The sequence below is a fragment of the Dipteris shenzhenensis genome, chromosome 15 (assembly GCF_047967505.1).
Source record: "Dipteris shenzhenensis isolate YYH24624 ecotype China chromosome 15, Dip_SZ_1.0, whole genome shotgun sequence".
NCBI classification, from domain to species: Eukaryota; Viridiplantae; Streptophyta; class Polypodiopsida; order Gleicheniales; family Dipteridaceae; genus Dipteris; species Dipteris shenzhenensis.
The window spans coordinates 20,068,955-20,095,420 of NC_141610.1; the positions used below are offsets into that span (position 1 = coordinate 20,068,955).

At 41.2% G+C, this 26,466-nt stretch overlaps 1 pseudogene; it reads right to left on the minus strand.

Moving 5' to 3' along the window:
* Window positions 1-22,454: 22,454 nt before the first annotated feature.
* On the minus strand, window positions 22,455-24,189 carry LOC147893520 (putative glucan endo-1,3-beta-glucosidase A6 pseudogene; annotated as a pseudogene).
* Window positions 24,190-26,466: the final 2,277 nt, after the last annotated feature.

The following is a 26,466-nucleotide window of genomic DNA, read 5'->3' on the forward strand; positions in this document are numbered from 1 at the left end:
TTGCTATTAGCGTCGAAAAAGAACGATCGCTATATAAGCGGCGCTATATAGTGACACTTATAAACGCTGCTATATAGCGACATTGGTAGATGTCACTATATAGTGATACTGGTAAACATCGCTATATAGCGACGATTAACAGAAGCTAAAAAAAGGCATTAGTGGGGCTAAACAGGGCCACAGCAAGCCCTGTTTTGTTGCCCCAGTAATGTTTTTTTTTTAGTATTTACAAAAGAATGTTTTTTGTTACAAAATTTCCCTTGTGAAAAGAGTGATACAAAATTGCTCAAATGAGCCGAGCAACAGAAGCATATACATGTCGAAGATATACAACATTGTTTGTTACAAAATTACCCTTTCGAAAAGGGTGATACAAAATCACTCAAACAAGCTGACATACAGAAGCATATACATGGTGAAGTATATGCAAACTACTACTAATACTACTACTACTATTGCTCATTTGAATCATCATCCTCGTCCTCGTCCTCATCGTGCTGGCCTGATTCTTGGCCCTCGTAAGCTACACCTAATCCCTAGCCCTCGTGAGCTGCGCCTGAGATCCCTGGCCCTGGTCGAAGCCGTGTAAGCCTAATTTCTCATCATCATCGCTCACCTCCGCTGATGGGACTTTTGAGCTTTGATTCTAAGAGTGAAACCATATTATTTGGAAATTAGATTGAATTTTAAAGAATAAAATAGTTTAAAAAGTGAGATTACAAGTAGGAGTAGACTTATACTGTGTGAGTAGCCACCTCAGCCCAATCGACTGTCGCTCCCATGGCCTCCATCTCAATAAACCACGGCTTTGTTCCTATGTGGAATATGCGTCTCGCCTCTGTGTCTGTGGGAAGCTCGTGGGAAAGCGACCCATTGTAGCTTACTGTGGGTCCAATTTATGAGAGTTCGATAAAGTGTATGCAATATGTAGTAAAACAAATAGAATAATACATTAAATGAGAAGAAGTAGACTTACCACGGTTGCCTCGAATGCCAACCGTCTGCCTGCACCAAAGTGCGAAGTACCTACGGAGTCCAGCCGTCTCCTCACAACCCTCCTCTTTTCCTCGAATAGTTTGGGATGGTCCCTGTACTGCTTCTTGAAAAATTTTCAGTCAGCTTTGTCTGCCCAGCTGGGTTTAGCATTCCCCTTTGCGATGGAAGTATGCAAGGTTGACCTACGATGCTTCAAGAGGACCCCCATGTGCTCTTTCATGTAATCCGAATTGAACTCCCAATTTGGGGGGTTAGGATATTGTCTTTTCTATTCATCGATGACTACCTGCTTCTTTTGTTAGATATGCTCAATGCCCCACCCTCCTGGTAACCACTAGTGGTCCAATGTGCTCAAGTTGTGATTTCCTGCTTCTTTTGTTAGATATGCTCAATGCCCCACCCTCCTGGTAACCACCAGTGGTCCAAGGTGCTCAAGTATGAGGAGAAGCCATATGTGAGCCTGAGACATTGGACTGACACGCATGTAAGATGAGGTCTATCAATGAGACCGTTGATGGTAGAAAGGTGATTGTGTGGGAGCCCCTTATTCTTATTGGGCTCTGGGGGCCAGCTGGCCCCCAGCTGGGGAGGCAACAGTATAGGGAATATTGCATGGACGACTAGTCGGTTCCACCGACTATGTTGACTGGTCGGCTCCACCAACTAGGTCGACTAGTCGACTCACTGACTATGTTGATTCGACTACCACCCTCATAGCTATAAAGAGGCGACCTACCTAGTCCATTGCATCAGATCAGTTCAGATCAGATCAGATCTTCCAACTAGTAGCTCTTCACCTAGTATCTATCTAGATCGCCATCTAAGCTTCATTGTGGGAGCGCACGGGTGGACAGAGCCATCATCTGTACTACATCAGTATTGAAGGAAAAGTTTGTTCCTCTCCAGTTTGTTGTGTACTCTCTATTCTTTGTTCAGTTTTTGTTTCGCTGCGCCGTGTAATTTAACATGGTATCAGAGCCCAGGCAGCTCTAAGGATCGAAGAATAGAAGAGAGGCGAGGGCTTCAACTACATATGGAGTGATGGCAATAGGAAGTGGCTCAACAGGAAGCAGCTCAAGTTCAGCAGCTGCTGCTGCACCAACAATCCAGGCATTGAGGATTCGCCCACTAGGCTTTACTAAAGGCAAGCTAGATGGTATGAACTACACTCTGTAGAAGTTTAAAATTATTGCTATTCTGAATTCATATGAGCTTCTGAAGATAGTATTGGGGACTGACCCAGAACCACAAGGAACCCCCGACCCACCAGCAAATATGGGGAGTATGATACCTCCTAATGCTGATCTTCTATAGGCTTGGAAACGCAGGGACGTAGATGCTCTGTGTGCCCTGGTTACAAGTACTACTGATAGTTTTTTGACCTTGATTCAGCATACATCTAAGGAAATCGTGGCCTGGAACATATTGAAGAGTTAGTATGAGACGCGAAATCAGACAAGGATCCAGAACCTAGAGAATCAGCTCGTAGCTGAGAAGTTTAATGAAGGAGAGACAGCGGAGGCATTCATAACCCGAATAAAAAATCTACATGATCAGATGGCTGGTGCTGGGATACAAAAGTCTAGCAAAGACCTAGCTCGATGGTGTCTTCGGATATGTCCACCAAGGTCTGATGGAGTGGTAACATCACTTAACACTCAGGTGAGATGCCAACCATTGTCATTTGAGGAGTTCTATGCTTTACTTATGGAGGAGGAATTGAGGCTTAAAGCTCGAGATGGAGGCAGCAATGGGGATGCTACGTTCTCTGCCACTATGAAAGGGAAAGGTGGTTCCTCCACCAAAGGTGAGTCCTCTACTAGTGGTGACAAAAAGAAGAAGGGCAGCAAGAAGAAGTTTCAGGGAGAATGCTTCTACTGCAAGAAGAAGGGCCATATGATTGTAGATTGCCGGGTCAAGAAAGCAGATGAAAAGAATGGTACCCTGAAGAAGAAAGATAAGGGTAAAGAGATAGCTAACGCAACGAAAGCAGAGTTGGAGCTATTTCTGGCCATTGAGGAAGAGTGTTCCTCAGTTCAAGAAGCTTCAACCACTGATTAATGGGTGTTGGATAGTGGTGCCTCCCATCACATGACTTGCAAGATGGGTCTATATTGTTCCATGCATCCTCTATAGGAACCCATCACCATGATGGTTGGTAATAATGCAAAATGCCTTGTTGAGGGTACAGGTACAGTTTCATTTGTTTCTGTATATGGAGATGTTAAGAAACTATCTAATGTGCTGTATGTTCCACAAATCAAGAGAAATTTGCTATCAGTGGCTTCCATAATTGACCTTGACCATGAGGTGAGGTTCAACAAGATAGGAGCTAAAATTCTAGATAGTGTAGGCAATCTTGTTGGCACAGGAGTAAGGAGGAAGAGCCTAGTGATCTTACAGCCACCGCTGGAGTGGGCACAAGCAGACTTTGGCATGAAAGATTCGGCCACATTAGATTTGCAGTGTTGAAGGAGATGCAAAAGCAAGGTATGGTTGTTCACTTACCTGCAGTCATAGAAATCAAAGAACCATGTGAAGCTTGCATGATGGGCAAGCAACAAAGAAAGGAATTCCCACAAGAAAGTAAGAATAGAGCAAACGCTCCTCTAGAGTTGGTGCATGTTGACTTGTGCGGTAAGATGCCTAATTAGGCCTTGGGGGGATCTTCCTATTTTTAATTGATTATCGATGACTGTATTAGGAAGATGTGGGTGTACTTTCTTTGAAAAAAGGCTCAAGCTTTTGGTAAATTTAAAGAATGGCTACAGCTTGTTAAAAATGAAATAGGGAGAAAAGTGAAGAAAATCAGATCGGATGGTGGTGGTGAGTTTGTTTCTACAGAGTTTGGAGATTTTTGCAAGAGTAAAGGGATCAAGTGACAAACAACGACACCACATATGCCTTAGCAAAATTCGGTTATTGAATGTCGAATGCGGACCACCATGGAGATGGGGAGGTGTATGTTGAAAGGTGTTGGACTGCCAAACCACTTTTGGGCTGAGGCTGTCAATACTGCAGCTTACATCCTTAATCGCAGCTATACAAGGGCACTCAAAAGTAAAACACCACATGAGGCTTACAGCGGTAAGAAGCCATCTATCTCCCACTTCATAATGTTTGGGTGTGAATGCTATGCGCATGTACCAGACAAAGAAAGAAACAAGCTACAACCAAAAAGCACCAAATGTATCTTCTTAGGCTATTGTGATGAGAAGAATGCTTATAAGTTGTATGACCAAGAGGCAAAGAAGATCATAGCGAGCTATGATGTGGTGTTCAAGGGGCAGCCACATGCAGTGGAGGTAGAGAAGAGCTCTTCCACTTTATCATCAAGTGAAGAGGTAATTCACAATGGACCTATCCCAAGAGCTATAAAGGAGGAGGAAATATCAGATGATGAAGGTATAAGTCACCAACTTGTTGTTACACCACCAGAAAAGCCATTTCCGTGATGGGCAAGGTAGCTCTACGACCATGATAACCAGATGCCTATGTCTATTGAGTAGCATGCAGATGGACCAAGGCGGTCTCAGAGAATCGAGGAGCAAAGGAGGGCTTCTGCTTAGTTAGTCAATATGGCCTTGATGGCTAAGATTATTGCAAAAGTAAAGGAGCCTGCGAGTTTGGAGGAAGCACTTGTAGACCTAGATTAGAAAAACGCTATGCAAGTAGAATATGACAGCATCATGAAGAATGAAACTTGGGAGCTGGTAGATCGACCACCTAACAGAAAGGTTATTCGCACCAAGTGGGTTTGGAAGGTAAAGTACAAGGCCGATGGGACTTTGGAAAAGTACAAAGCCAGATTGGTTGCACAAGGTTTTTTGCAGGTTGAAGGGTTTGATTTTCAGGAATCTTTCACTCTGACTACTAGAATGACCACTATTCGCACAGTACTATCGGTGGCTGGTCATAAAAAGTGGCCAATTTATCACATGGATGTTAAATCAGCATTCTTGAATGGTGACCTCAAGGAGGAGATGTACGTGGCTCAGCCACCTGGGTTTGAGGCCCCCCATTCTAAGAACAAGGAATGTAAGCTAAAGAAGGATCTGTAGGGGTTAAAACAGGCCCCAAGAGCATGGTACCAACAGATAGACAAATAAAATTAGGTCTAGGTTTATATAAAAACTCCTACAAAAGAGAGAAAATATACTATTTTAAAGAAATATAGAGGATCAAGTCTTAGGTAGACATATGATAGAGGATGATGATATAGGTGATCAATTGTATTCAAACCTAGAGATAGACTTATTTGGTGCACAAGACTTGGCTCAAGATGAAGCTGTCGATGTAAATGCTCTGATTGCTTGTTTTGGCCCTCTCATTTTTATAGTGGCATTTTGTACATTTGTATGTTAAGTTCACAAGCAATGTATGAGTGTTTTGATCTCAATTTTGGTGTACATACTCTTATATTTTTAATCTTTCAAATGATCAAAGTTGTGGTCAAAATTATTTTGGATCCCCTTGGAAATGACATTCTGTAAAAATGTCTGTATCAACCTAGAGTCAGATCAAGGATGGTGTCAGAGTCGGTGTAGGCATTGGTATAGTAGTCGGTATAGGTATAAGGCATTTGTATATACCACTACCTATATCGATGACCATACCAATTTCTATACTGACTAGCATACCATTGTTGATATCGACGCCTCCCCCCCGCTCGCGATTCATACTGATAATTTTCATGCCCGTGCCCACGAAGCATGGATAGAAAGCATTGGTAAGCTCCCCACGTGTTGTAGTGCACAACATTATCCTCCACCAAAGGATTAGTAAGAAGGAAACACGATGAAGAGTGTAACCAATATGGTGGATTAAAGGATAATGGATCTTGATGCTTAGAGAAGGCCGGGATGATGTGGCTTTATTACTAAAGTCCAGGAGGATGTGGCTTTATTACTAATGTTGGAGTGTACCAATAAAGCAATTCATGCATAGGTGGAGGCAAAGGCTACAACAATTCAAGACTTTGTAGCAAAATTATATTTCCATATTTATCTATACATATTTTTGCCATAATAGATTAAGTTAAAGCCCATACTCAAGCCTCAATAATAAGGGTGAAAGGGAAGATCCATGGGGATGATTATGAATTTCTGATTGATTCATGAAGTAACCATTGTTTTCTAGTAGTGTAGGTTTTAGAATTCAAAATATTTAAGTCCCCTAAGAGATCACTGGAGATAGAAAGTGGCAAGATAGAGTTCATGATGGAAGTATTAGAGATCTTGGTTTCCACTCAGGTAGATCCCAAGTGAAAACAGATTTCAAATGTCGGATTTGGGTAAGTACAATGTGATTATTAGCATGGATCACTTATTTGAAATCTATGCTATAATCGATTGTGCAAATTGGGTCATCACAATCAAGGATAGGGAGGAGATACAAAAAGATATAAGCGGAGAAGAAACCTCATGTGTTGTAGAGGAGATTTCATCCATGTAGCTTAAGAAGGCATCATTAAAAGAAGATGAACTATATATGTTACCTAATAAGAATTCAGAAGAACCCCTTCCAAAAGAAGAAGAAGAGACCAAGTATATGAAGAAGATTTTAGAGGAGTATGTAGATGCGTTTCTCAAATAACTCCTTGGAATGCCACCTCCCAGACTCGGGGGGGTCACTATGTATAAACCCTCTATATCACGTGCGTTCAAGGCCTATATTTAAAATCCCTTATCTGTAAATTTTTTCATTAATAAAATATACCCCTTTTCTATACAAATCTGTAAATTTTTTCCAAAACTATTTTAAATAGTCCCTTATGTATATTTATTTCTGTAAATTTTAGGAATAAAAAATATCCTTCTTTTGAACTCACGTGATAGGGTTACATATGATGAGTGACCCCCCCGAGCTCCCAGATCCCTTGATCATGTCATGAAGCTTATACCAAGAGCATTAGAGTGCATATAGATATATGTAGCAAGAGTACAATGAATTAAAACGTGAGATGCACAACAAGGTATTCATTAAATAGACTTTTTCTCTGTGGGAAGTACTCACCTTATTTCAAAAGAAGAAAGACAGAGTATCTTTTTCTCTATTAAGGAGAGGTTTGAGGACGATTGGAGAAATCTCAATCGTTGGATTTGATTCAAGAATTTTGAGCCATTGGATGATTTTTATATTGATAAACATTAGTTTCAACCATTTTTGTATCATCCCGCACCCCATCATTTCTCCCTTCTTCCTGCCCATTGTCTCAGACAAAAGATGAAGAGTTCTCACCCCAGTCTCACGTGGCTTGCTTTCACCTCTTGTGTTCCATTCAAAATGTTGAATGGAGAGCTCTTCTAATCATCATCATCATGGCTATTGGTGCCGTGAAATTGCCCTTTAATTGGATCATGGTAGTTGCACCCTTGATGATCTGTTTTTAATTCCTAACATTGCAGATGGACTTGGCAATGGCTGAGAATGCAAATTGCCATCATAGGTGATGAAGCGATGATGATTGCGATGGGCACTTGGCTTGCATCAACCATGCCTACAACAATGATCCTAGCATCAAAGCCGACATATGTGGTAAAGCTCCGAGATCTTGTGGCTGGACCTGTAGCAACAACGATGACTACCAGGGTCAATTGGCTTGTATGGCGGGAAACTGCAAGGATGACCCAGACATAGGAACCCATTAGTGTAGCGGTGTTAATGCTCCTCTAAACAACAATGTCACACAACCATTCCCATCTTCGACCTCAAATGACAATGGCACACTATCATCCCATTCTCTGACACCCCCAACAGTATTGGCTGGGTGTAATGATGGAATCGCACCTTCAAAAACTTTTGAAGCACAACATACCTATTAACACAAGACGATATCGTGTGTGGCCGTGCATTAGTTTAGAGTCAGTACAAGCATCAATTTTCTTCTAAATAAGAAAGTGTCTCTCCAAGTAGCTACTTGTCATACCATCTTCTTTGGATAAGAGTACACCAGACCGTGAGACGTGAATAAGGGAAAACTATCCTATGGTAGGAAGGAAGACGCTACCAAATGCCTAGTATCTATCTAGATCGCCATCTAAGCTCCATTGTGGGAGCGCACGAGTGGACAGAGCCATCATTTGTACTACATCAATATTGAAGGAAAAGTTTGTGCCTCTCCAGTTTGTTGTGTACTCTCTATTCTTTGTTCAGTTTTTGTTTCGCTGTGCCGTGTAATTTAACATGGTATCAGGGCCTAGGCAGCTCTAAGGATCTAAGAATAGAAGAGAGGCGAGGGCTTCAACTGCATACGGAGTGATGGCAATAGGAAGTGGCTCAACAGGAAGCAGCTCGAGTTCAACAACTACTGCTGCACCAACAAACATAAATATGCAAGGGAGAACTTGAAGGCATTTGGTATGTCCGAGTGCAAGGAGATAGCTACACCTATGGAGGTAAATGCGAGGTTGTCTATGGAGGATGCCTCACCACGAGTAGACATTGGGAGGTACAGGAAGTTGGTCGGCAATCTCATCTTTCGATGCAATACCAGACCGAACATCAATTTTGCTATTGGCATTTTGAGCAAGTTCTCCAATAAGCCCCGGGAGAATCATTGGAATGCAGGGATGTGAGTGCTCAGGTATGTGAAGGGGACTCTTGATTATGGCATCACCTATGGTACGGGCACTTCGTTGGCTGGTCATTGTGACTTAGATTGGGCTAGAGATGTTGATTCTAGGAAATTAGTTTCTCTTTAGGTTCAGGTATCTTCTCTTGGATCAGTAAGAAACAACCAACAGTGGCATTGTCTTCTACCGGGGCTGAGTACAAGGTAGCATGTTTTGTTGCATGTGAAGTAGTGTGGCTGAGGAGGATCTTATGGCACATGGGAGTGCAAGAAAATGAGGCAACTATGTTGAGGTGCGACAATCAAAGTTGCATGGCCATTGCTAAAAATCCAGTGTTGCATGCGCGCACAAAACATATAGAGATTCAGTATCACTATGTGCGTGATTTTATCGAGGATGGGATAGTGGAATTGGTCTATTGTCCAATAGAGCAAAATGGAGTAGATATCTTCACCAAGGCACTCGTGAAGGATCACCTTCAGGATCATCTTCAAAGACTTGGCATTGGGTCGAGAAGGTAGTTCACCTACGGGTGGACAGTGAGGGGGGGTGTTAGATATGGTCAATGCCCTCTCAATGCCCCACCCTCCTGGTAACCACCAGTGGTCCAAGGTGCTCAAGTTGTAAGGCCCCCATATGAGGAGAAGCCATGTGTGAGCTCGGGATGCTGGACTGACTCGCATGTCAGATGAGGTCTATCAATGAGATCGTTGATGGTAGAAAGGTGATTGTGTGGGAGCCCCTTATTCTTGCTAGGGCCTAGGGACCAGTGGCCCCCCTAGTGGGGGTTCGAATGTGAGAGCCCCCGAGGCGATGGTATAGGAAATATTCCTTGAATATTCCATGGTCAATTCCATTGACTAGGTCGATTGCGCGGCTCCATGGACTAGGTCGACTGGTCAACTCCACTGACTACGTTGATGCGACTACCGCCCTCATAGCTATAAAGAGGTGACCTTCCCAGTCCATTGCATTAGATCAGATCAGATCTTCCAACTAGTAGCTCTTCACCTAGTATCTGTCTAGATCGCCATCTAAGCTCCACTGTGGGAGCGCACGGGTGGATGGAGCCATCATCCGTACTACATCAGTATTGAAGGAAAAGTTTGTTCCTCTCCAGTTTGCTATGTAGTCTCTATTCTTTGTTCAGTTTCTGTCTCGCTGCATTATGTAATTTAACATCTTTTGGTCATCTTGGCGTCAGTAGCTATGCCACTCCTGAAGTGGTGGCTCATCAACCGCCTCATGGTGGCCATCACTGATGAGCCCTTTTTATTTTCCATTATCTCTCCAGCAACCGTGATTTCATAGGTTAGCAGTCCTTGACCGGGTAAGGAGGACTCATGGTAGTGGCAGAGTCAGAGTGAGTGGTGTTACTGCGAGCGCTTACAGAGCGAGGAGTAGAAGTGGGAGTAGGAGAGGGCAAGGGACCTAACTAGTACTGGGTCTCGGGACCAAGTGGAGACCTGTAGGGATGTGAGTGTGCTGACTCGTCTACATCTCCCGAGTTAGCACAACATAAGCGACCCTTCCTACTCTTCCTTCCCTTATGATGGGCATACTCAGGTGATGACCCCTCAGTCGAAGGGGCTAGAGAGGACGGCTGGACAATAGGCCCAGCCGTCGATGTAGGGGATTTGCTGAGGTCCTCTGGGATAGTAGAGAGAAGAATCTCGCTGCCTTCGCATCGGTCATTTGTGCGACAAACTCGTTGGGACTCCCGACAAAGCCATGGGCTGCTAGCAAAGGAGTTCCTCGAGGGGTAGTCACAGTGCTACGTCCGAGAGGAGTCAGGCCTGGGGTAGGGGCCACGGGTAGTTGTAGGGGTAGACCCCTGAGGTGTCGCTTGAGTGGATTCAAAGTCAGTTGGAGAGTAGAGATCATGATATCTCCTCCTACGGGGGTTTTCGTACTCGTCGGACATGCGACATGATCCCATGTCTAATTTGGGAGGGTTGGACAAACATAGACACAAACACAAAGACACGAAAGCCGTAGCAACACAATAGGGAGGCCCATAAAGTTCCTGCAAATCAAGAACCAATAATCCAAAAACACAATGAGCATTCTGGCATCCTGAAGTATCAGATTTGATATGTCCACAAAGCCAGGGCTGAATGTCACTTGCGTAGTGTAAGAAAGCCATAGCAACACAACAGAAAGGCCCATAATGATCTTGCAAATCAAGAACCAATAATCTAGAAACACAATGAGCATCCGGACATCTGAAAGTACCGAACAATTGAGCATCTCAGAAGTACCGAACAACTGGGTAGTTGGAAGTACCGAACAGCCAAAAATACGAGCCCATAATGATCCTGCAAATCAAGAACCAATAATCTAGAAACACAAAAAGCATCCAGACATCCGAAAGTATCGAACAATTGAGCATCCCAGAAGTACTAAACAACTGGGCTGCCAGAAGTACTGAACAATCGAAAATATGAACAATTGGATATCCCAGAAGTACCGAACAACTGGGCAGCCAAAAGTATTGAACAAAAAACAATACAACGAGAATAAGCCACACATGTATGACAAGAGGCAAGCTTGTGTGGATTAGACACAGCTTACATAATCATAGCAGGAATGAAATAACCACCTCTTTGCATCCAAAAGTACCGAACAACCGGAAAGACGAGCATCCGAGATTACAAAGAACATCTAGAAGTAACCAAGAAAATGGGCATCCGGGAATGGTGATCACGTCCAAACAAGTACTCAATAGTAATGCATATGTGCCACGTCCAAACGAGTACTTAATAAATAATCCATATGTGCCATGTCCAAACGAGTACTCAAGAAGTAATCCATATTTATTCATATGAAAGACGTTGAACCTTGCCACGTGCAAATGAGTATTCAATATGACCATGTCAAAATGAGTACTCAATAAGTAATCCATATGTGTCCATCGTGAAAGCTAGATAAATATGTGTCACATCCAAATGAGGACTTAGTAATAATCCATGTATCATGTCCAGACGAGTAAATATGTGTCACATCCAAATGAGGAGTCAATAATAATCCATGTACCATGTCCACACGAGTACTCAAGGAGTTAGCCATATGCCACATCCAAATAAGTACTCAAGCAATTATCCATATGTGTTCATAAATATTGTCACGTGAAAGACATTGAAGCTTGCCACGTTCAAACGAGTATGCAATAAGAAATCCATAGATGCCACGGCCAAACCAGTACTCATTAAGTCAGCCATAGTGTTCATCATGAAAGACATATAAGTATACCTTACCACATAAAGGGTGAAATAAAAGTATGCCTTGCTTGAACCAATAAGTAAATACATACCATAAGTCATCAATAAATTAATCGACAAAGAAGGAAGAAATCATTGGTCTAGCAAGACCTTGCATGCACTCGTAAATATAGATGACTATGAAAAACAAAGTAGATATACTCATCCTGTAGGTATCGAATGTGCATTTAATCCATTGGGTTGTATCTAGGCATCTGTACAAACCTACATATACTCGGAGAAACAACTGAGTGTGATGAAAGAGAATATATGAGCTCACCTTGGGAAATAAACAAGTGCCTTGAAAACGACAAGAAAACATGTGAGAAGCAACTTTGCATATGTGAAGTAACGTATCCAAGGAGTAATAATATCAAAACTAAATAGAAAAGAAACATTGAAAGAAAACATGTTAGAATGTTAACAACGTAAAACATTTGGCAAGTCCTTTTCTTTCATAGGATGGACCAACTTATGAAAGTGAAGCTAGTGTTGAATACATGACGAGCAAGTCAAGCAAGATGTTAGCTTATAAGAGAGAAAGAAACATTAGATCGACATTTTCTTTTGTATATCAAGCATACCTACATGATATTTAGCCTCAAACTCTCACAAAATAACATAAAACATTTAGGAAATCAAATGTAAATGATAAGATAATCGAAGAAAATCTAGCCCTCAAAACAATACAAAAAATTTTGGAAGCTCTTTTGAATCAATCAGCTCATGCTGAAAGTAAAGCTTGATATAGAATATGTGGCAAGTCTCTTTAACCGAGATTTATGGAAACTTGAAGCTGTAGCTAAACTTGCTAGCAAAACATAATAATACATGTATTATCATTGTGAATAAAGCACCAAGCATATGAATGTAGTGGAATACAAATAACATAACCTTTCAAGTAGAATATCAAGAACAAGGCATTGTACTGAACTACGATGATATCATGGTTCCCAATCATGTACAACATTAAAGAAAGTTGGTTTATCTTTATACCAACAGGCAAAGAAAAGCTCCAACACATAGATGTATGTCATAGTGATTGCTGAAAAATAATCAAGTTTTGTGAGGCGCCTGAGTATAGATATTGATAGAGCTCTTCGGTTGAAGGATGCTCTATGAATGTTGAGTAGCAAAGCACTTACACAAAGACTCCTCAAGCGATGAACTAAATAAGAAATTGGTCAGTAAAGGATGCACTAAATAAAAACTAGCTTAATATATGTGAAGCATCATTGGCTTTTACTTTTGTAAAAGTAGCATGAAACCACAAGTGATGAAGCACTAAACTCTTCTTTTCATTGATGACCTAAGAGAAATTAAAAATTGCTTTCATATGATAGATAACCTTTTGTCCAAGTGATTTTCTCAATCAACTTTCTGGTCTGTTGAACTCATATAATTATCACTGCAAAAGCATGTAGATTGGGCTACTTTACTCTTAACGACAAGATTGAGACGGCATCGATTAGATAAGATCTTGATCCCTAAATATTGACTATGCTTACAACGACCCTAGATTGAGACTCTACTTGGCATCGATTAGATAAGATGTTAATCCCTAAAGATTGACTACACTTACAACGACCTTGTGCTCTTGGTTTTTATGGATATGACCGATGGGTGTTGGGTCTCCTCTTCATCTAAATTTTATGGAGTCCTATAGCTAAAGAAGTTTGCTTTATGTGATCGAGCATCTTATTTCTTCATGTGGGAATGTAAAAGTGATATGCTAGTGTGTTAAATCCAAGGGAACACAAATACTGAGTGCAAGGTGGTGTGATCAACTAGTGGAGACTGAAAGCGGGAGGGTGACACCGTATTAGGAAGCTTCTTATCATTAAGTATCTATATATATATATATATATACTTTCTCAATCAACTTTCTGATCTGTTGGACTCATATAATTATCACTGCAAAAGCATGTAGATTGGGCTACTTTACTCTTCGCTTTTGATTTTGCTTCAAATATTGTTGATTATATGAAAGTATGAACCTTTTCTATCCTCATGTCTTAGATCAATTCTTCTCTGTTATGAGTGTTATCTTCCTGTCCAAACACTCTTCTACTAGTTTACTGACAACAGGAAGAAAAAAGAAATAATCATAACTTTCTTACCTGAAATCGGAATATAGTGATCCAACCAGTCAAAATAACTGGCGCATATGCTTCGAACAAGCCTACGTGGGCCGTTTTCATCAATCATGACCATAACGCTTATTTGCGATGCATCTTTGATAACTTTTGCATATCAACTTAAAACCTAGTGATCAAGTAGTCGAAAGGATAAGAAAGAACGTTTTGCGAATGATCGTGTTGTCAGATTGACAAAAAACATATCGCTTTCTCCAAACTGTCATGCTAGAGTGTAGCCAGGCTCTGATACCATGTTGAGAGGAAGAGAAAGAGGAGAGAGACCGACACAAGAGTTGCTTCCAAGAAAGTGATTCTATTCATAGATCATAGGCATATATATAGTTGAGAACTAGGCTGAGTTAGGGCAAGCTATATATAGCTCTAACACTGGATGTATGATGCATGTAAGTTTCTTACCTGTTGATGTAATTAAGTAATTATTTGTGGCAATATACGTTATTATAAAATAGATGCATCTTCATTGTTTTAATGATGCTCTTTTGCAGTACAAAAAGTACAGTGCATTATGGTCATATGGACGATATTTTTGTGTGGAATGCATCGATTCAAAGAGAGTCACATATGATTGTGGAGTCATGGCCAACTTCACACAAGATAGTCGAGCAAGTGCTTCGGATACCAATCTTCTCTCCTCGCAGTTGGATTATTGTGGGACCATACGCAAAATCTATGGAAATTGATTTCAGACGATTTAGTATTTTCATTCTTGATGTAAAATGGTTTAGAACTATTTAAAATGGTCCCCTTGCGATAGTGAGAAAACACAGTAGCGGTTTCTTTGCAATAGACTCCACCAAACTTTGGACCGATGAAAGTGATACTTTTGTTCTTCTCGAGCATTGTGAGCAGGTGCATACTAATGATTAATTAATCGAAGATTTCATTTTTAAAGATCCATTGATACATGTTCTTAAACATAATTTCATATATATAATTGATGGCATTTGGCACCCATCTTCAAAATAGGTGGTTTTTCATTTGGATCGTTCTGATCCAAGATGGTGGTACATGATCCAAGTTGGACCATGAAGTAAGCAAATTTTTGAAGATAGAGATGTGGATACGGAGATGCCACTACCAATGTCGGATCCAATTGATCCAGATGGATCTAGCGAAGAAGATGAAGATCACAATATGAGCCAAGAGGAAGATGCGCATAATGACATTGTATGGGAAGAAGATGGAGATCATGATATTGAGGAAAAAGATGACGATCATTTCCATACTTTATTGAAGAAGATGATCAAGTCTTAGGTGAACGTATGATGCTAGAGTACGATGATGATATAGGAGATCAACTCGGTATAAAGTTAGAGATAGACTTGTTTGGTGCGTTAGACTTGGCCTAGGATGAAGCTGTTGATGTAAATGCTCTTCATTGAGTTTTTTCATTGGACATGAATATATGAGCTTCAAACTTGATGTACATGCTCTTGTACTTTTATTCTCTCAAAGGATCAAACATGTATCAAAAGGAACAAAAATTTGTCATTGGGAAAAACTATCTTTAAAGGTCAGTATCGAAAAAAACACTCTCTGTAAAACGTCGCTATAGGAAACTATCTCAGTGTCACTATATAACGACCATTCACAAGTCTAGTAAGTGTTGCTATATAGTGACTCTCTTTAAAGGTTTCTACATAGCGACACTTAATGAATCCCGCTTTGATTACCAACGATTAGTAGCCTACGCATGCTAAACGTCGGTGCTTAAGTGTCAGAATAAGACCCGTGTGTAGTAGTGAAAGAAACATTGTAAATTATGGAAAAATATTCATGGATGATCAAAGAACATATGAGAAAACCCCAAGATGGATAAAAGAAGTACTATGGTCAAAACATGACTACATAAGAGTTTAAAGAAAAGCACATAGTCTTCTTGAGGATCTGACCTTAGAAGAGTAACATAAGGTTGGAATGAATAAGATCAAATACTCTCAAAAAGATATGGTGATGATATGGTGACTATTCAAGATTGTGAAGAAGTATAGCTTACAAATTAGAACTTCCCAAGGAGATTGAAGCTCGATAGTATTCCATGTTAGCTTACTGAAAAACTATATTGCCAATGATGATCATCTTTTACAAGATTTCCATAGATTGCAGGAAGCTACAAGTTCAAGATTGGTTGAGCAAGACATTCTAGATAAGTAAGTAAAAGAAATTAGGAAAAGGATGATCTAGAATGTGCTAGTAAATTTTAACCTGGTTGTGGATGCTAGTGGGATCTTTATCTGGTTGAGGATGCTACATGGGAGGATTGGCATGATGCAACATGATACCATGTTTTGATGATGCATTCATGGACCATGTAAAGAATTGAATCCAAATAGACTATGCATGATAAATGGTAGATGCTCCAACATTTCTAGAATACATGAAAGTAGAGATGTGCACCTATTATACAAAAATAGAGGGAAAGGATAAATGTTTCAAGAAATAGAACTCCATTATCAATAATCAATAGGTTATTCCTCACAATCTAACATAATTCTATAGATGTGTTGCCTATTTAATGTCCAGCTAACCTCAAGTGTATCTATGGCCAAATATCCATGTTCTTTTCGTAATCATGCCATGTTTCAATTATAGCATGGAGGTTGCATAGTTGCAAGAAAAGGATCCTCCATTATTGTGATTCAATAATTTCTTAACATAACTACCATTTTGCACCAAAAGCTCACCAAAAGCATGCTCATGCATTTTTGAGTATCACTTATATGATGAAATTTTGATATGAAAATGTTGCACGTCTACTTGCCAAACAATCTAAGCATAAATTTTGCTAGGACCTTACTTCTAGCACATAAAAAAATATACTTTCGATTGGTAATGTCAACACTTTTGTAGCTCACGGATTGAATTCATAACAGTTCATAACACTAAGCAACAAAATCACATCCACTTTACAAGTTGTAACAATGTTGTAATTACACGCAATATGAAATACATGCATGACCTTAGTGTGGAGACAATGTAGTGTGAGTTTTTTTTTTCTTGCAACAATCATCAAATTCAAGGAAAGTTGTGAATAATAGGAATAATTAATAATGAATTGAACATGTAGTTGAAACCAACTCAGCACTAGCAAGGCGTTTGTACATTAATAACACAAGAATGGTGTGAATTGATAGAGAAGAATAGAATGCTATAGTAAGGAGATGAATGCTTGTCATGGTCATGAGAGAAGTAATTCCCTTCAACTTGCAATAAAAAATATCCATTTAATTGCAAAAAAAAAATATTGCTTAAAAATTAGGTCTAGGTTTATATAAAAACTCCTACAAAAGAGAGAAAATATACTATTTTAAAGAAATATAGAGGATCAAGTCTTAGGTAGACATATGATAGAGGATGATGATATAGGTGATCAATTGTATTCAAACCTAGAGATAGACTTATTTGGTGCACAAGACTTGAAGCTGTCGATGTAAATGCTTTGATTGCTTGTTTTGGCCCTCTCATTTTTATAGTGGCATTTTGTACATTTGTATGTTAAGTTCACAAGCAATGTATGAGTGTTTTGATCTCAATTTTGGTGTACATGCTCTTATATTTTTAATCTTTCAAATGACCAAAGTTCTGGTCAAAATTATTTTGGATCCCCTTGGAAATGACATTCTGTAAAAATGTCCGTATCAACCCAGAGTCAGATCAAGGATGGTGTCAGAGTCAGTGTAGGCATTGGTATAGTAGTCGGTATAGGTATAAGGCATTTGTATATACCACTACCTATATCGATGACCATACCAATTTCTATACTGACTAGCATACCATTGTTGATATCGACGCCTCCCCCCCGCTCGCGATTCATACTGATAATTTTCATGCCCGTGCCCACGAAGCATGGATAGAAAGCATTGGTAAGCTCCCCACGTGTTGTAGTGCACAACATTATCCTCCACCAAAGGATTAGTAAGAAGGAAACACGATGAAGAGTGTAACCAATATGGTGGATTAAAGGATAATGGATCTTGATGCTTAGAGAAGGCCGGGATGATGTGGCTTTATTACTAAAGTCCAAGAGGATGTGGCTTTATTACTAATGTTGGAGTGTACCAATAAAGCAATTCATCCATAGGTGGAGGCAAAGGCTACAACAATTCAATCCTTTGTAGCAAAAGTATATTTCCATATTTATCTATACATATTTTTGCCGTAATAGATTAAGTTAAAGCCCATACTCAAGCCTCAATAATAAGGGTGAAAGGGAAGATCCATGGGGATGATTATGAATTCTTGATTGATTCATGAAGTAACCATTATTTTCTAGTAGTGTAGGTTTTAGAATTCAAAATATTTAAGTCCCCTAAGAGATCACTGGAGATAGCAAGTGGCAAGATAGAGTTCATGATGGAAGTATTAGAGGATCTTGGTTTCCAATCAGGTAGATCCCAAGTGAAAACAGATTTCAAATGTCGGATTTGGGTAAGTACAATGTGATTATTAGCATGGATCACTTATTTGAACTCTATGCTATATTGTGCAAATTGGGTCATCACAATCAAGGATAGGGAGGAGATACGAAAAGATATAAGCGAAGAAGAAACCTCATGTGTTGTAGAGGAGATTTCATCCATGTAGCTTAAGAAGGCATCATTAAAAGAAGATGAACTATATATGTTACCTAATAAGAATTCAGAAGAACCCCTTCCAAAAGAAGAAGAAGAGACCAAGTATATGAAGAAGATTTCAGAGGAGTATGTACATGCGTTTCTCAAATAACTCCTTGGAATGCCACCTCCCAGATCCCTTGATCATGTCATGTAGCTTATACCAAGAGCATTAGAGTGCATATAGATCTATGTAGCAAGAGTACAATGAATTAAAACGTGAGATGCACAACAAGGTATTCATTAAATAGACTTTTTCTCTGTGGGAAGTACTCACCTTATTTCAAAAGAAGAAAGACAGAGTATCTTTTTCTCTATTAAGGAGAGGTTTGAGGACGATTGGATAAATTTCAATCGTTGGATTTGATTCAAGAATTTTGAGCCATTGGATGATTTTTATATTGACAAACATTAGTTTCAACCATTTTTGTATCATCCCGCACCCCATCATTTCTCCCTTCTTCCTGCCCATTGTCTCAGACAAAAGATGAAGAGTTCTCACCCCAGTCTCACGTGGCTTGCTTTCACCTCTTGTGTTCCATTCAAAATGTTGAATGGAGAGCTCTTCTAATCATCATCATCATGGCTATTGGTGCCGTGAAATTGCCCTTTAATTGGATCATGGTAGTTGCACCCTTGATGATCTGTTTTTAATTCCTAACATTGCAGATGGACTTGGCAATGGCTGAGAATGCAAATTGCCATCATAGGTGATGAAGCGATGATGATTGCGATGGGCACTTGGCTTGCATCAACCATGCCTACAACAATGATCCTAGCATCAAAGCCGACATATGTGGTAAAGCTCCGAGATCTTGTGGCTGGACCTGTAGCAACAACAACGACTACCAGGGTCAATTGGCTTGTATGGCGGGAAACTGCAAGGATGACCCAGACATAGGAACCCATTAGTGTAGCGGTGTTAATGCTCCTCTAAACAACAATGTCACACAACCATTCCCATCTTCGACCTCAAATGACAATGGCACACTATCATCCCGTTCTCTGACACCCCCAGCATTATTGGCTGGGTGTAATGATGGAATCGCACCTTCAAAAATTTTTGAAGCACAACAAACCTATTAACACAAGACGATATCGTATGTGGCCGTGCATTAGTTTAGAGTACAAGCATCAATTTTCTTCTAAATAATAAAGTGTCTCTCCGAGTAGCTACTTGTCATACCATCTTCTATGGATAAGAGTACACCAGACCGTGAGATGTGAATAAGGGAAAACTATCCTATGGTAGGAAGGAAGACGCTACCAAATGCCAAAGGTACAAATTCGCACAAAAGTCAAATTGTCCTACGGTAGGAATGATGAAGATGCTACCAAACACCAAAGGCACAAATCTGCACAAAGATCATTTGACTTGGAATCGTATGAAGAATTGGATTGTGAGAACCACGGAAGATAGTTGGTTCAAAGTGCTAAATATTATGGGGGGGGAAGAAGAATCTATGAGTCTAGAAGGAGAGGAGGAAGAAGAATGACCGGTGGACATGAGGCACGAGAATTCTTAATGATGCTCTCTTTCCGACGTCCATGCCATGTCTACTTTATTTGTTGGGAATAAATCCTATTCTCCATAAAATTTTACTTTGATCTTTCTCTATGAAGTACGAATTCTTCATTGTAGCATCCCCAATCTATCTTCCTCTCTTTTAAGATTTAGGATGGGAGAGAGTTTCAATGAGGCAATGAGGGATTGAGGACATTGTCTGGATCAGTGTGGGCTGAGATACCTTGACTTTGTGGTAAGTGTGGCTTGCCCCACGGGCTTCCCAGTAGTATCATTTATGTATAGACTACAAAGAAACCATCAAGAAGAAATATACTCTTCCATGGATATATGATCTCTTAGATTAGTCATGTGGAACTGAAGTACTCTCTAAAGTAGACCTTACATCCCCTCGTCACACCACCAAGTTCAAATAAAAGAAGAGGATATATTAAAGAATGCATTTAGGACATGCTATGGGGATTACGAATATACCCTCATACCTTTTGTGCTTAATGAATAATATTTTTCATGAATATTTGGGTAGTTTTTCTCTTATTTTTTAAGGTGACATCTTGATCTACTCAAAAGATGGAGAAGAACATGATATTCACCTTAGAAAAGTTTTAAAGAAGCTAAGAGAATTTTTATATGTAAAATCAAGTAAATGGCTTTTTGCTAAAGAGTTGATTGAGTATCTAGGTCCATAATATCAAAAGATGGATTGCATAGTGATGACAAGATTGGACATTTGTTATGTGTTGAATTGCTATTCTTAACAATAAAACTGGTGCAACATGAGACCATTGTTTGATGATGCATTCATGGACCATGTAAAGAATTGAATCAAAAGAGACTATGCATGATAAATGGTAGATGCTCTAGCTTTTGTACAATAGATGGAAGTAGAGATATGTACCTATTATACAAAGTAGAGGGAAAGGATAATTTATTCAAATAAAAAAATTCCATTGTCTCAATGACCAATAGGTTGTTCCTAACAAGCCAACATAATTCTATAGATCTGCTGCCTCTTAATGTTCAGCTAACCTCAACTATATCTATGGCCAAATACCTATATATACTTGTCATCATCATGCCATGTTTCGATTATAGCATGCCATGTGTCGTCGCAAGCAAAGGATCCCCAAAATTTGTGTACTTTTTTGCACTAAAAGCATGCTCATGCATTTTTGGATACATCTTACATGCCTCTTACATGATGAAATTCTGATATGAAAATGTTACATGTGTACTTGGCAAACAAACAAAGCATAACTTTTGCTAGGAACTTACTTTTAGCGCAGTAAAAATATACTTCCCATTGGCAATGTCAGCACTTTTGTAGATGTACCTAGCTCACTGACTCAAATCATAACACTGAGCAACAAAATCACACTCACTTTAGAAGTTGTAAGTACATGCAATATGAAATACATGCATGCCCTTACTGTGGAGACGATGTAGTGTGAGTTTTTTTTCCTTGCAACAATAAAAATCTTCTTTTAGAGGTCATCAAATTCAAGGAAAGTTGCGAATAATAGAAATAATTAATGATGAAGTTGAAACCAACTCGGCACTAGTAAGGCTTCCGTACATTAATAACACAAGAATGGTGTGAATTGATAGAGAAGAATATAATGCTATAGTAAGGATATGAATGCTTGTCATAGTCATGAGAAATAATTCCCTTTAACTTGCAATAAAAAATATCCATTTAATTGCAAAACAACATATGTATTGTTAAAAATAGGTCTAGGTTTATATAACAAGGTGAATTAATTAAATGGGCCTGTCTTGTGGAAAAAGAGGGCGGAAACCTGAGTGAGAGAGAGAGAATACGAGGATAGTATGGAGGACTCGAGTGAAACTGGAGATGTTGTGAGGAAATTATGAACGACTCGAGTGAAACTTGCGTAGATTCTTAAGCTCAATTTCATTACTAAGAGCTATGCTTCCAGGACAGGCCAAAAACTCCCCATAATAATTTAGATACAATGGATACTTGTGAATGAGGGTAGGTTTGATACAATGGAATACTTGTGAATAAGAGTGGATACTTTTGAGAAAGTTTATAGTTAGCTCAAACGTTTTTTCAAAATGACATTTTTCAGATGTCTGCAAAATAACAAAAGATGGATGAAGTTATAAAAGAGATGGAGAACACACTGTCGCTACATGATTTAAGAAAGGCTACCACTAAAGCCTGTGAAAACTTATTGAAGGACAGGCGGAGTGGAAAAAGTTGCATGATCAGAACATTCCTGAGAGGGGAATACCAAAAGCTGATGCAAAAAATGCTAATTAGGGTTCACGTTCGGATCTCCGAATACGTAGGTACATCAAAGTCAATAGTCGCAGGCGCCGGAACCTGTAAGACGAATCAGGACGAAAAGTGAAGGGCAGAACAATAGAGGCACGTCGCTGGCTGGGCAAACGCCATTAATGCCAACATGGTACTGCAAAAGAGAAATACAACAAACCAACGAAAAGCTGAAGCAACGTTAACTTTGTAACACGAGTGACTCACTTGGATTGGTGGTGGTGAGGATGGCAGCTCCCTCGAAATCACAAGTCCCTCCTTGGGCTTTGGTGGCCTGCCAGTAGCTGTTGAACGCATAGGAAGCATGCGCGGTTAGGGTGTCCGGCTGAAAACAGGGCTGGTTGGGCTGGATGGCTTGGCAGAAGGAGGTCCGTTGGCCACAAGCGTAGTCAAGGGCTGCCTGCAGGGCTACCTGGCTGGCGTTGGGGTTGGCTACACACCACCGTTTCTGCTGAGGCTGCTCCGGCGACGGCGGCGGCTGGTGATTTCCTGAAGGTGGCGGGGGAGGCGCAGAGGAGGAAGGCGGCGTAGCCGATTGGTGGGCGGCGGTGAGGTCTATGGCGTAGACGGGCGTTCCATCGGGATAGAGAAGTCCCCAGTTCCTCTCTGTGGCAGGTCCGGGCTTGAGATCCTCGTTGAAGAGGGCGAAGATGTAGGTGGGTATGAAGGTGTTGGGACGGCGAGGAGTCCCGACAGGAGGGTAGGCTAGCGTCTTGGTGACCAGCCTCTGGTTGTAGGTGGCGGCATTGGAGACGGTAGCGGCAGTCTGATTGCCATCGCCGCGAGTCGGCCAGCCCGTCTCGGCGATGGCCAGCCTCACGTCAGGAGAGCCGAGCTGAGCCATGGCAGCTACCACTGCATCTAGTTGCGCGTCGAGGAGGTTGTGGTACTGGAGGTCTCCGTCCCTCACGGGAGTGACGTTGGGTCCGAAGAGGGCGTAGTCGAGGGGGATATCATGCTGGTTCTGGAGCCAGGTGAGGTAAGGGTAGACGTTGAGGAAGAAGGAGGAGCCTGTTTGGGAGAGGAACTGGAGCATGGGCTGGAGAACCGAGGAAGCGATGTCATCGCGGAACCGGCCTGATGAAGGAGGATAGGAGTTGCTGAGAACGTTGAGGGCGGAGGAGGTAGTGACCTTGACGGAGGAGGCAAGGCCAAACTTGACGAGGGAGGAATGGACGTTCTGCATGGCAGGGAGGAGCTGGTGCCAGAGATCCTGGTGAGCGAAATCGGTGAGGATCTCGTTGCCAACGACGACGAAGTTGATGAGCGTGCCAGGGGAGTGGAAGAGCACATTGTCGTGAACCCACTGATCGGCAGCTGTCTGGCTGGAGGCCAAGGAGGGGAGCTCCTGGTTGGTGACGGAAATGGCTACTCGGATGCCTGTGTTGGCCAGGACGGAGAGGACGACGGGGTCGGAGTCGTAGATCCTCACGTAGCCCACGCCCATGCGACGAATTGCAGCCACGGCGGCGCTGGGGGAGGGGAGGTCATTGGCGACGCGGCCGTAGTTGACGCCCATGCTAAGCAGCAACGGCCTAGTGCCGCTGCTCTGGTCGCCTGCACGCAACAAGAACAAAAAGAACAAAAGAAACAATGCAATTCACCCACTATCTATCTATCTACAATACGCAATGTTAATGGAACGAGGAAGGAATACCTGTGGCCGAGCCGGCAGCAATGGTGGCAAGTAATAGTGTGCAAAGAACAAGGACGTCCCTTGCTCCAGCTTCGACAGTTTGACCACGCATACAGAATGCCATCTTAGCTACCAATGCACACACGGGCGAATGGCTATGCTGCTTTCACATACATTTGCGTGTGTATATATATAGAGCGAATTGAGCTCGTAGTGCTTCTAACTATTTCTTTTGGGTGACATGCGTTCTCTTATATCGTTTGGCAAAACAAAATTTACAAAAAAGTACATTTGGCAGGACCTTGTGGAGTGGTACATCGGACTTCTCGAGCGATCTATGGTAGGGTGCATCATTGCACAACTCACTTAGTAGATAGAAGCCTCCAAATGAGCATTCAACACGATATGTATGCTTCAAATATCTAGTTTGCCTTCAACCACATCTTTTCAAACACATTTGTTGGTAACAAACTTGGTAGCTGGATGGGTTATGTAATGAGAATTCTAGTGTCTTAGTTTGTTGACCAAAGCAATGCCCAAAACCACGATGATCTCCAATTGCATCCCAAATAAGACCGAACTTGTTATGTCAACTATGATACAGAGATTACATCGGTATATGGGGTCCAAAACCATCAGTGCTTGGATTTATGCAACTTGGAGGGCTAGGACCTTAGGGTTACTCCTAGGCAAGTACGTATTATAAAGAGGACAAATGGAAGGGTCACCCAAAAGTGGTAAGCGTTGAGCTAGGAGGGAGGATTCTAAAGAGAGGACAGAGTATAGAAGGAGGTGTCACAAAGAAGACTTCACGTAAGAATGTACAAGAAAGTGAACTCATGTAAGAAGACTTCACGTAGGAATGTACAAGAAAGGGAACTCACGTAGGCCTCGCTGGGTGGATCCACATGACTGCAAGATTCTTCTATGGTTTGCACAGTCATGCCACACTTCCAGTCCAAAATTTGCCAAACACGTGTGATGTGGGAGTCTCGACTGAGCAGGTTTTGGATGCCAAGCCACTGGAAGCAGTCCCAGTTTTCAAAGTTTTGCACTGAGTTCCGGGTCAGGAGAAGATACTTGTTCGATATCAAGTCTGGCGGTTGAGTTTGCTACTCCCACAATCAATGCACCAGGTCTTGCTCGGTGGGCCAGTGCAACCTGTAATATCAATGTACGAATGGCCTATAAAAGCCTTCAACTCTTTTGTCAAAGAGTTCGCGTTTGCGAGAGCTCAAGAAGCTCATTAGTACCCATATTATAGAAGCTATGTGATGATGCACAATAATGTCTATGACTTATGTAAAGATCCACTCGTTTAAGTGGTAGGAGAGGGTGTCCGCGGTCCAATGATATACTACAAAATTTGAGATGGCACTAGGCATCATTAAGTCACATGAAGATCCAGTGGCCAAAGTGTGGGTAGTTGATTGGATCACCAAACTCGAGCGGCCCTCCCTGGCAACATTAGCTCATTGTATCCGTGGCTATCCATGGCCTCCCCAAGGACAATGGAGTTTTGAAGTTGAGCATCCAACCTCTCCTCCCCGAGCCTCCCCAACAGATGTAGCTAGCCCTTCCAGTCAGCCAGCTTGCCCCAATCCACCACTCCAAAAAAGATGCCATCATTCATGGTGCTGGCGTGGTGTCAACCCAAGAGCCTTAGCGTTTCCTTGAGGACATGACGAAGTGTAGCCGAGCCGAGATGTTAGCCCTCAGGTCGGGCTAACATGGAGGTTAGCCATATCATGGAGGTTTTGTCAGATCTCTCCTACGGTTTGTTTGTTGTAGTTTGGGAATCTGATCCAGATTCAGAGTCCGATGACCAAGGTGGCCCAATTTGGGTTGCAAAGGTCGCTAAGACAGTAATTAGGGATGACAATGGAATTCCCACAACATTGACAGCTTTATGGTATGAACCAAAGCCATTGAAAAGTATCCCAGAAAGATATACAATAAAGCCACTCTACAAGGGTTGCTTGCAAAAGAAATGTGAATGGATTCCAAAATAAAGAGGGTCTCATAGAGGTGGAAGTGAGTAGCATTATTCATTTTTGGAAATTGAGCACTCAAAGTTATATAAAGAAGTGTGGCTATGCTGTTGAAAAATGTATCACAATTCCAGATCCTAGCCATGCCCATATTAAATATCACTTGGCTAGACTTGACCAATCAAGTGCAAATGCAGTACAAGAATCTGATGACTCTGAATGAGATTTCAATGCCTAAGACATTAGGGGAATTTTGAGCTCAGAAAGGGCCTCATAAGGGAGAGATTAAGAAAATGGATTAATTCCTTAATTCAAGGTGAAGAGCTCATGGTAAGGATGGATTTTGGAGGGGTTTTAACTTCTCTTAAAGGGCATTAATATGTGCTTTAGCAATTTGGAGGGTTTGGATG